Source organism: Peromyscus leucopus, chromosome 10 (assembly GCF_004664715.2).
Source record: "Peromyscus leucopus breed LL Stock chromosome 10, UCI_PerLeu_2.1, whole genome shotgun sequence".
NCBI lineage: Eukaryota > Metazoa > Chordata > Mammalia > Rodentia > Cricetidae > Peromyscus > Peromyscus leucopus.
In genome coordinates, this window is record NC_051071.1 from 12,105,893 (window position 1) to 12,114,360 (window position 8,468).

Below are 8,468 nucleotides of genomic sequence, written 5' to 3' on the forward strand. Positions count from 1 at the left end.
GGAAGTGCTGTGGGATGTCTTTCTGTATGCTGTGAATATGTGTTGCTATGATTGGTTAATAAAGAAGCTCTGCTTTATTAATAAATAAAGCTGCTCTGGCCTATGGCAAATCAGGTTATAGCCAGGCAGGAAATCTAAGAAAGAGACAGGAAGAAGAAAAGCAGAGGCAGAGGAGGCCAGAGGCTGCCAGCCTGCCACCCAAGGAGCAACATGCCAGCAGACTGGTAATGCCATGACCATGTGGCAATACATACATTAATAGAACTGGGTTAATTTAAGATGAGAGAGCTAGCTAGCAAGAATCCTTAGCCATAGGCCATACAGTTTGTAATTAATATTAAGCCTCTGAGTGATTATTTTATAAGAGGCTTCGGGTGAGAGAGATTTGTCCTGACCATGGGCTGGGCAGGACACAGGAAATCTTTTGACTACATTGTCAGGTAGTTTTTCTCTGTTTTCTTATCCAAATAGTATGTTTAATATTATACTGCATTTACATTTTAATGAACATTTTACTCTATATTGATACTCATCAAATTTGTGTCCAAAAGGCTTCCCAGTATTCCATCATACAGATATATCAGTATAATGTGAGCTTTTAAAACAAGCCTGCGTTCAAATTCAGTTCCCCGGGTGTGTCCTGAGGCAGTTAGCCTTGCTCAGTCTCGGCCATCAATAAAATACAAAATATTCAGAGTTTTTAGAATTAAATATTTTAAATGACTGGTAGACAGTGCATGCTCACAACGTGTATTTATTAACTCCATGATTTTAATTCTTAATTTTGAACAATTAAAATAATCTCTTGATAGAGTCTTTGCTAGAGTCTGAAGATTATCAAATGATATTCTTTTTTGTTTTCAGGATTAATCCTGAGGCTTTTAGTTCTGAAAACACTGTGTTCAAGTTTATGTGGGGTGATTAAAAGCCTCGGCAAATGACTTGTGCTGGTTAGTTAGATGCACCATCCATGTTAACTCTGCGCTCTCCACCCCTTTCTGTGTACCGACCATGAGTGTAACCTTGGCTGTAAAAGTCCGGAATCCCACTGCAAGAGCCCATGGAAGAGGCGTGGAGAGCAGGGAGGTGGGGCTGAAAACCCAGCCACCGGAACTTCTGGTAGTCAGACACACTGGTCCTGAGTGTGCCTGCGGTCTCCGGTCCTCTCCAGGATGAGAGGAATGGCAGGGAGGAGGCAGTTTGCCTCCACGATGAGTCTGAGGTGTACGGGGTGCTGGGAGACTGAGAAGGTTGGTTGTAAAGAAAACCCTGCCTCTGTGGTATGACTTCTACTGTATAGCTGAGTTGTGACACACAAGAAACATGTTTCTAGGATTTCTTATAGAAAGTCAACACCATCCGTACCTGCCAGCATCCATAAACCCTCCCCCCAAAGTAGGTACATGAGGGAAGTCCAGTGGTGGGGCTGTTTATTTAAAGAAGTAGTTCATACAACCTGAAGAGGGGCGGAGTTTTTCTCAACCTTCAACTTCAAAGGGCTAAACACTAGAAAGAACTGCGTTCTGGAAGCCACCAAGTGGACAATAGCTTTTGGCAGGGAAAGAACCAGCTTACGGCTATGTGGCAAGGAGAGAGCCAGAGAAATAAATACTCCTTCCTCATTTCCTTTCCAATTTCTTTCCAGGACTGCACTTGCAAGAAAAAAAAAAAAAAAGATAGTGTGCAGGTGGGGTGGGCACTTACACAGTCCCTGTGGACCCACCTTAGGACAGAGGAGGACGGAGAAGGCTGGGGGATGAATCCAAAAGTAACGGATTCTTTAGGGATGTAAGAGGCTCCTTGGCTTAATTAAAGAGCATGCACAGGCCTGAGTATTTTTTACTCATTTTTACCTCTGTCACGTTTTGGATTTTAGGCTCACTCTTCTTTTGGACCTTGGGTCTGTTGTCTGTTGAATCACACACAGTCTTACATACTGCTCAGTGTCAGAGTGTGTGCTCAGCACGCACAAACTCTATCGGTCCCTGGGCAGACCCTTCCGCGAGCGGCTGGTTCTCCTTATAGAAATTCTAGGAGAATCAATGTACATGAATGATCGGCTGAGTGACACGGAGGAGGAGCAGAGAAGTGCACCTCTCTATCCAGTCCCCAGCTCCTGGAACACCCCCCACCCCCTCCAAATCCCACAGCCCGTGAGAAGGTCAGTGCTTAAACATCTCAAGCTTCTGAGCTGCTTGCTGCTCCAGCCAGAGGCAGACAAGGGCGGCTGAGACTGGAGTAAGCGGGACAAAGTCCGCACGCCGAGCTCTCATTCCTGTAGGATACAGCTGTTAGGTAAACAGCTGAGTGTACAGGGAGCCCAAAACATCCCAAGAGCAAACAGAATCACAGTCCTGGAGGCAACTCTTCCCTGACTAGAGAAAGAGGCGGAGCATGGAGGCACCCCTCCGGCTGGTGTCTGAATGTGCTCCCCACAATTCATCTATTAGAAATCAGTGCCAAAATACTGAGAGAGGAGAATTTTATAGGTGATTTGAGGGCTAAGGAGATAGCTCAATGGTAGTGCATGAAGGAGCCAGGCACAGCCTGCAGCACAAGAACAAACATTTTTAAGTGATTAGATTGAAGACTGGTTATTTGGGGGAGGGTGTGTGGACTCATTATCAAGACAGTGAGTTTGTTACAAAAGTTCAGTCCCCTGTGGCTGTCTCATGGATGTCTTTTGTCATGTATGGTAGAGCAAGAAAACCCTTCCCAGTCTCTAGAACTGTTGTTCTCAACCTGTGGGGGTCGCATATCAGATATTTACATTATGATTCATAACAGTAGCAAAATTAGTTATGAAGTAGCAATGAAATAGTTTTATGGTTGGGGTCACCACAACAAGAGGAGCTGTATTAAAGGGTCGCAGCACTAGGAAGGTTGAGAACCACTGCTCTAGAATGTGAGCCAAATGATTTTCTGGATATTATAAATCAACCTGTGGCGATTTATGATGAATTAGTCTCTGATATTCTGGCAGACTGACACTAGATGAAGGAGTTATCAGCCGACTGCATTCTGCCCAGCCTAATTCAAGTTCCCATTGGTGTGTGACTTCCAGAAAACGACTGAAATTCGTCCACATGAAAGAGATACTCCATAGGCAGCTGTCTGCCACCTTTTGCTTTTTAACAGTTTTTGCCACGGGCAGAATAAGGGTGTGATTCTTTTGTGCAAGTGAGTTTTGGCATAGAGAATTGACTTATAGAGGAGGTGGCATACTCCTGATTCATTTATTTCCTGCTAATAAATGTTTCTTAGTCCATTTTTTGTTGCTAAAAACGAATACCACCAAGTGGGTAATTTATGAAGTGCAGAATGTGTTTCTTACAGTGAGGGTTCTGAGAAGTCCACCATGAAGATGCTGATGTCTAGTGAGGGTCTCCTGCTGCATGTGGCGTGCAAAGAGGTGTACATGGGGAGAGGGCGCCTGAGGGCAGCTTTCTGAAGCCACTGATCTCAGCATAAAGGTCTCAGCTTTTACCAAACAAGGGAGAGGCAGTGGGAGAGGGAGAAAGAAGAAGAAGCCCCGCGGCTGCCTCCACTGGGTGGTGGTTTCCTACATCTTTAATTCCAGCTCTTGGGAGGGAGAGGCAGGCAGATCTCTGTCAGTTCTAGGTAAGCCTGGTCTACAAATTGAGTTTCTGGACAGTCAGAGCTCTTACACAGAGAAACCCTGTCTTGAAAAAACAAAACCAAGGGCTGGAGAGATGGCTCAGCGGTTAAGAGCACTGACTGTTCTTCTGGAGGTCCTGAGTTCAATTCCCAGCACCCACATGGCAGCTCACAACTGTTTGTAACTCCAAAATCTGACACCTTCACACAGACATAAATGCAGGCAAAACATCAATACACATTAAAAATTTAAAAAAAATAAAGAAAATTAAGATATATATAAAACAAAACAAAAAGACTACAATCAAGCACTGGTTATGACTGTGAGGCCAGCAGTGTGAGATGAGCCTGCTTGTACTCAGGAGTCTTTGTGCGCCTTTAGTGAAAGGTGTGTGTGGATTTTATGATTACTTTCCTTTTGTCTGATATATTGGCTTGTTTTTTTTTTTTTGTTGTTGTTGTTGATTTTTGTTGTTTTGAGACAGGTTTTGGGCATTCCTCACTATGTAGCCCTGGCTGGCATGGGATTTTCTATGTAGACCAGGCAGGTCTGGAACTCACAGTGATTTACCTGCCTCTTCCTTCTGAACGCTAAGATTAAAGTCATGTGCCATCATGTCCAGCCTTGATATGTAAAAATGAAAGTCCATAATTGATATGTAATACATCAAAATCTTAAGAAAATCCAGTGGTTCTTATGATGGCTCTTGAACATTTCTCTACAAAGGTAGATTAATATTCCAAAGACAAATAGAGAGGAGAATTCTCAGCATACAGGTTTTCTTTCTTTCTTTCTTTCTTTCTTCTTCTTCTTTTTTTTTTTTTTTTTTTTTTTTTTTTTTTTTTTTTTTTTTTTTTTTTTTTTTTTGGTTTTTTCGAGACAGGGTTTCTCTGTGTAGCTTTGGAGCCTGTCCTGGAACTCGCTCTGTAGCCCAGGCTGGCCTTGAACTCACCGAGATCTGCCTGCCTCTGCCTCCTGAGTGCTGGGATTAAAGGCATGCACCACCACCGCCCAGCTGCCTACAGGTTTTCTAATGATTTTCAGAACCAGAGTATATTTTACAGTGCTCACAAAAAGATTCACTGTAGTGTTAGTCAGTGAAAAAGATTTTTTAGACATGCTTTTTAAATGGTCTTTGTTTGGTTAATGATATCAGGAATCAAAATTACTTGGCATCTCATTGCAAGACTGGAGATATTTTTTTAAAATAAATATTGACTAGGCATGGTGGCACATTCCTTTAATCCCAGCACTCTGGAGCCAGAGGCTGGTGGATTGCTTTGAGTTCATGGCCAGCCTTGAACATAGCCTACACAGTGAGTCCCAGGCTAGCCAGGGCTGCATAGTAAGACTTCATCTAAAAAAATAAGTAAAAATTAAAAAAAAAAAAAGTTGATTGACATCCAGAACAAATGACTTTACCTGTAGCTAAATATAGCAATACCATCCTTTCTGCACTGAACTTTTCATTTCTTTTCTTTTTCTGCACTGGCAAAGAGACAAAAGGCATTGTACTTGCTGAAATTAGAACGTGAGCCAAGAAATATTAAAAGTTCCTTTTATATTGCCACCACATTAATAAAAATTTTAAATTAATAGCAGATTCTGCCATTTTAAAAAGCATTAGATACTATGTCCTTATTTAGGTGGTATTAAATTACAGTTTCCCTGAACTCACTAGTAGCTCCATGGAGATGACAAAATGCAGTTCAAACACAATCTAATTCCTTTCTTCTCCAGTGTGTGAGACCTGTTTCCATGGAAATTTCATGTTGACCAGGAATTGCAAGAATACTTATTATATGCACACATAACTCAGAAGCAAACCCTTTTGGTGAATAACCATGATTTAATTTTAATCATTCCATTAAAATTGTTCAAATAATAGAAAAGAAATCTGTATTCTTCTAAAGCAAAGACCATTCTGCAATTCCCCTTAGCTCAATGTATTAATTTAATAGAATTGGAGATTACAGGGACTTTAATTTGCCTTTTGATGAAAGCAAAATTAAATTTTAATCATTTAGGTAAATTTATTCAGTCAAAAAAGATTAAGGACTTAGTCTGTTGGGATGTGGAAAGGAATATAGAGATGTACGCCAGGCCCACGATGAAAAGCAGGCTGCAACAGTAAAGCGACGGCCGCTGTGCTCTGGAGGGATCGAGAGAGGAGGGAAACCGAGGGGTTCCGGGCTTGAACAGGGTTGGCAAATGAGAAGGTGAGAAGACCCTGGCCTGGTGAGGCCAGGCGTCTAAGCAACGGCTCAGAGGCAGGCAAGAAAGCTGGAGTCATACTTGCAGAATGGTAAATTCTGTTGGCTGAGGCGTGGAGAGAACTATGGGAGATGACAGGCTGGGCTGTGGCTAGGGGTGTGCAGCAGAGAACACTGTACCCACTTGGGGTTCTTGTTGTTGTTGTTTTGTTTCTCTGTGTAGCTTTGGAGCCTGTCCTGGAACTCTCTCTGTAGACCAGGCTGGCCTTCAATTTACAGAGACAGGTTGAGCCGAGGGATTGAACTTCTGAAGCAATTGTAATCTGGGTAATGCATGTCACATTTTAGTCAAGAAACTTCTTGACAATGTAAACATGACTAAAATGTGACATGCGTTACCCAGATTACAATTGCTTCAGAAGTTCAATCCCTCGGCTCAACCTGTCTTGTGCCCTACTGTCTGGTCTAGGTGTTTCACGCAGTCAGTCACGTGCCCCGCTGTCCCGGGGTCTCACGCAGTCAGTCACATGCCCCGCTGTCCCGGGGTCTCACGCAGCCACTCTCACCTGGCATCAGAATCCTGTTCTCCTTTCCTATCTGACCCGAGAGCTCTTCTTCCCAGTGCTGGGCAAATCATGTTTACATTGTCAAGAAGTTTCTTGGTGGGTAGGCCTTGCTTCCCCAGTGAGCTGATAACTTGGGGTACTCATGGTGGCTGGTGCATTTTTATCCCTGTAGCAGCTAGCATTCAGCTTCATGGGACATTGTGCATTTGTTGGATCAGTGCATAAAACATTCTAGTCTCTTTTGTGTGTTTTTCTATTCCAGTTTTCCTCCTTCACAATGAGCTTCTGATTGAGGCCAAAGGTCTGCTCCTCTAGGTCGTTGTCTGTGTTCTGCTCTTGTCTGTAAGAACCAGGGTCTCTGGGTGCTTCTAAGAAGCAGTACACTATAACAAGAAGAGGGACTATGCCTGATTGGCTCAAAATAATAAGTCTAATTATGCCTACGTGATGCAACCTTGAAATCAGCCTTGATTGATTTCAGTGCGAAAACAAAACAGAACAAAAAAAAAACCCAAGAACAGGATAATGGTGGAGAGAGACTCACTGTCTCCTGGAGCATTGATAATCAGAGGCCTCCATCCAGAGAAATCTTAATGCAGCTTACGTATATGAGACCCTGTGAAGGGTATCTGGATTCTGAGATTTGTTAGTACAAATTATTATTTATGTTTGGGGGTTGTTTGTTTGTTTGTTTTTCGAGACAGAGTTTCTCTGTGTAACCCTGGCTGTCCTGGAATTGGATCTGTAGACCAGGCTGGCATCAAACTTGGAGATCCGCCTGCCTCTGCCTCTCAAGTGCTGGGATGAAGGGCGTGTGCTACTACCGCCCGGCTTATGTATTTTTTAACTCATGCATTCTGATTTGATTGTTTACCTTGGAGGGTGGAGAAAGACCTGTTAACGTCTGATACAATGACTGAGCACCAGTAAACCACTGGACGGAGTCGTCAGCTGCAATGCTGTATGTAGGTAGGCTTCTAATTTTGAATACTTTCACACACCTCTTTTTTAGACTGGTCGTGCTGTGCAGCCCAGGCCAGTCTTGAACTCCTGCACCCGCAGGCCAAGTTCTTGAGACTAAAGGAATGTGTCACCATGGAATATGTGCCCTTGTATCTATATACATAGTCACATAACAGCCTCCTCTCATCCATTAATGGTTTAAAGTGTGGTGGTTAGAGTCATGGCCCAGTGACTAAGAGCACTGGCTGCTCTTGCAGAAAACCCGGGTTCAGTTCCCAGCTCCCACATGGTGGCCTACAGCCACCTTTAACTCCAGTTTTAGGGGATCTGATGCCCTCTTCTGACCTCCACTGGCATTTCACACACTTGATGCCATGCTCTCACACTCAGACACACATATACATACACACTAAGGAAATGTTTTTAAACATAGTAAGGTGAGAGAGCGAAGCTCTGAGGTTCTGTTTTTGGCGGCATTTGGTGTCATTCACTATTTTTGTTGATGGTTTAAATGTTTTGTTGTACTTTGCCCCTTTCTCATAACAGTGAGGGGACGAAGTGAAGGTACTGGCACTATTGTCACAGATTTCCTCTTTCTGCAGTCAGCTGCCCGAGAGGGACAGAATTCAGCCACAGTCAGCTTATTAGAAGTGAAAAGAAACCGATGAAACAACATCTAAAGTGCTTGACAAGGCTGGAGAGACGGCTCAGCAGTTAAGAGCGCTGGCTGCCCTTCCAGGGGACCTGGTTCTGTTCCCAGCACCCATGTGGCAGCTCACAACCCTCTGTATTTCCAATTCAATTCCAGGGAATCCTGTTGTGGGATGATTTTTTTGTACACTATGAAGATGTGTCTCTGCCGAAGGCTCCTTCTGGTTGGTTTAATCCAGATCTGAACGGCCAACAGGAGGCAGGATTTCCAGGGAGAGGAACTCTGGAAGAATCTGAGGCAGGTGGGATTTAAGCAAGGGAGACGTGGAGCAAGTTGGACAGACAGTGTGGAGGAGAGGAAACAAGCTATGCGGCAGAATCTAGATCAATATAAACAGGGTAGTTTAAGTTATAATAGTTGGGGGAGGGCTGGAGAGCTGGATCAGTGGTTAGGAC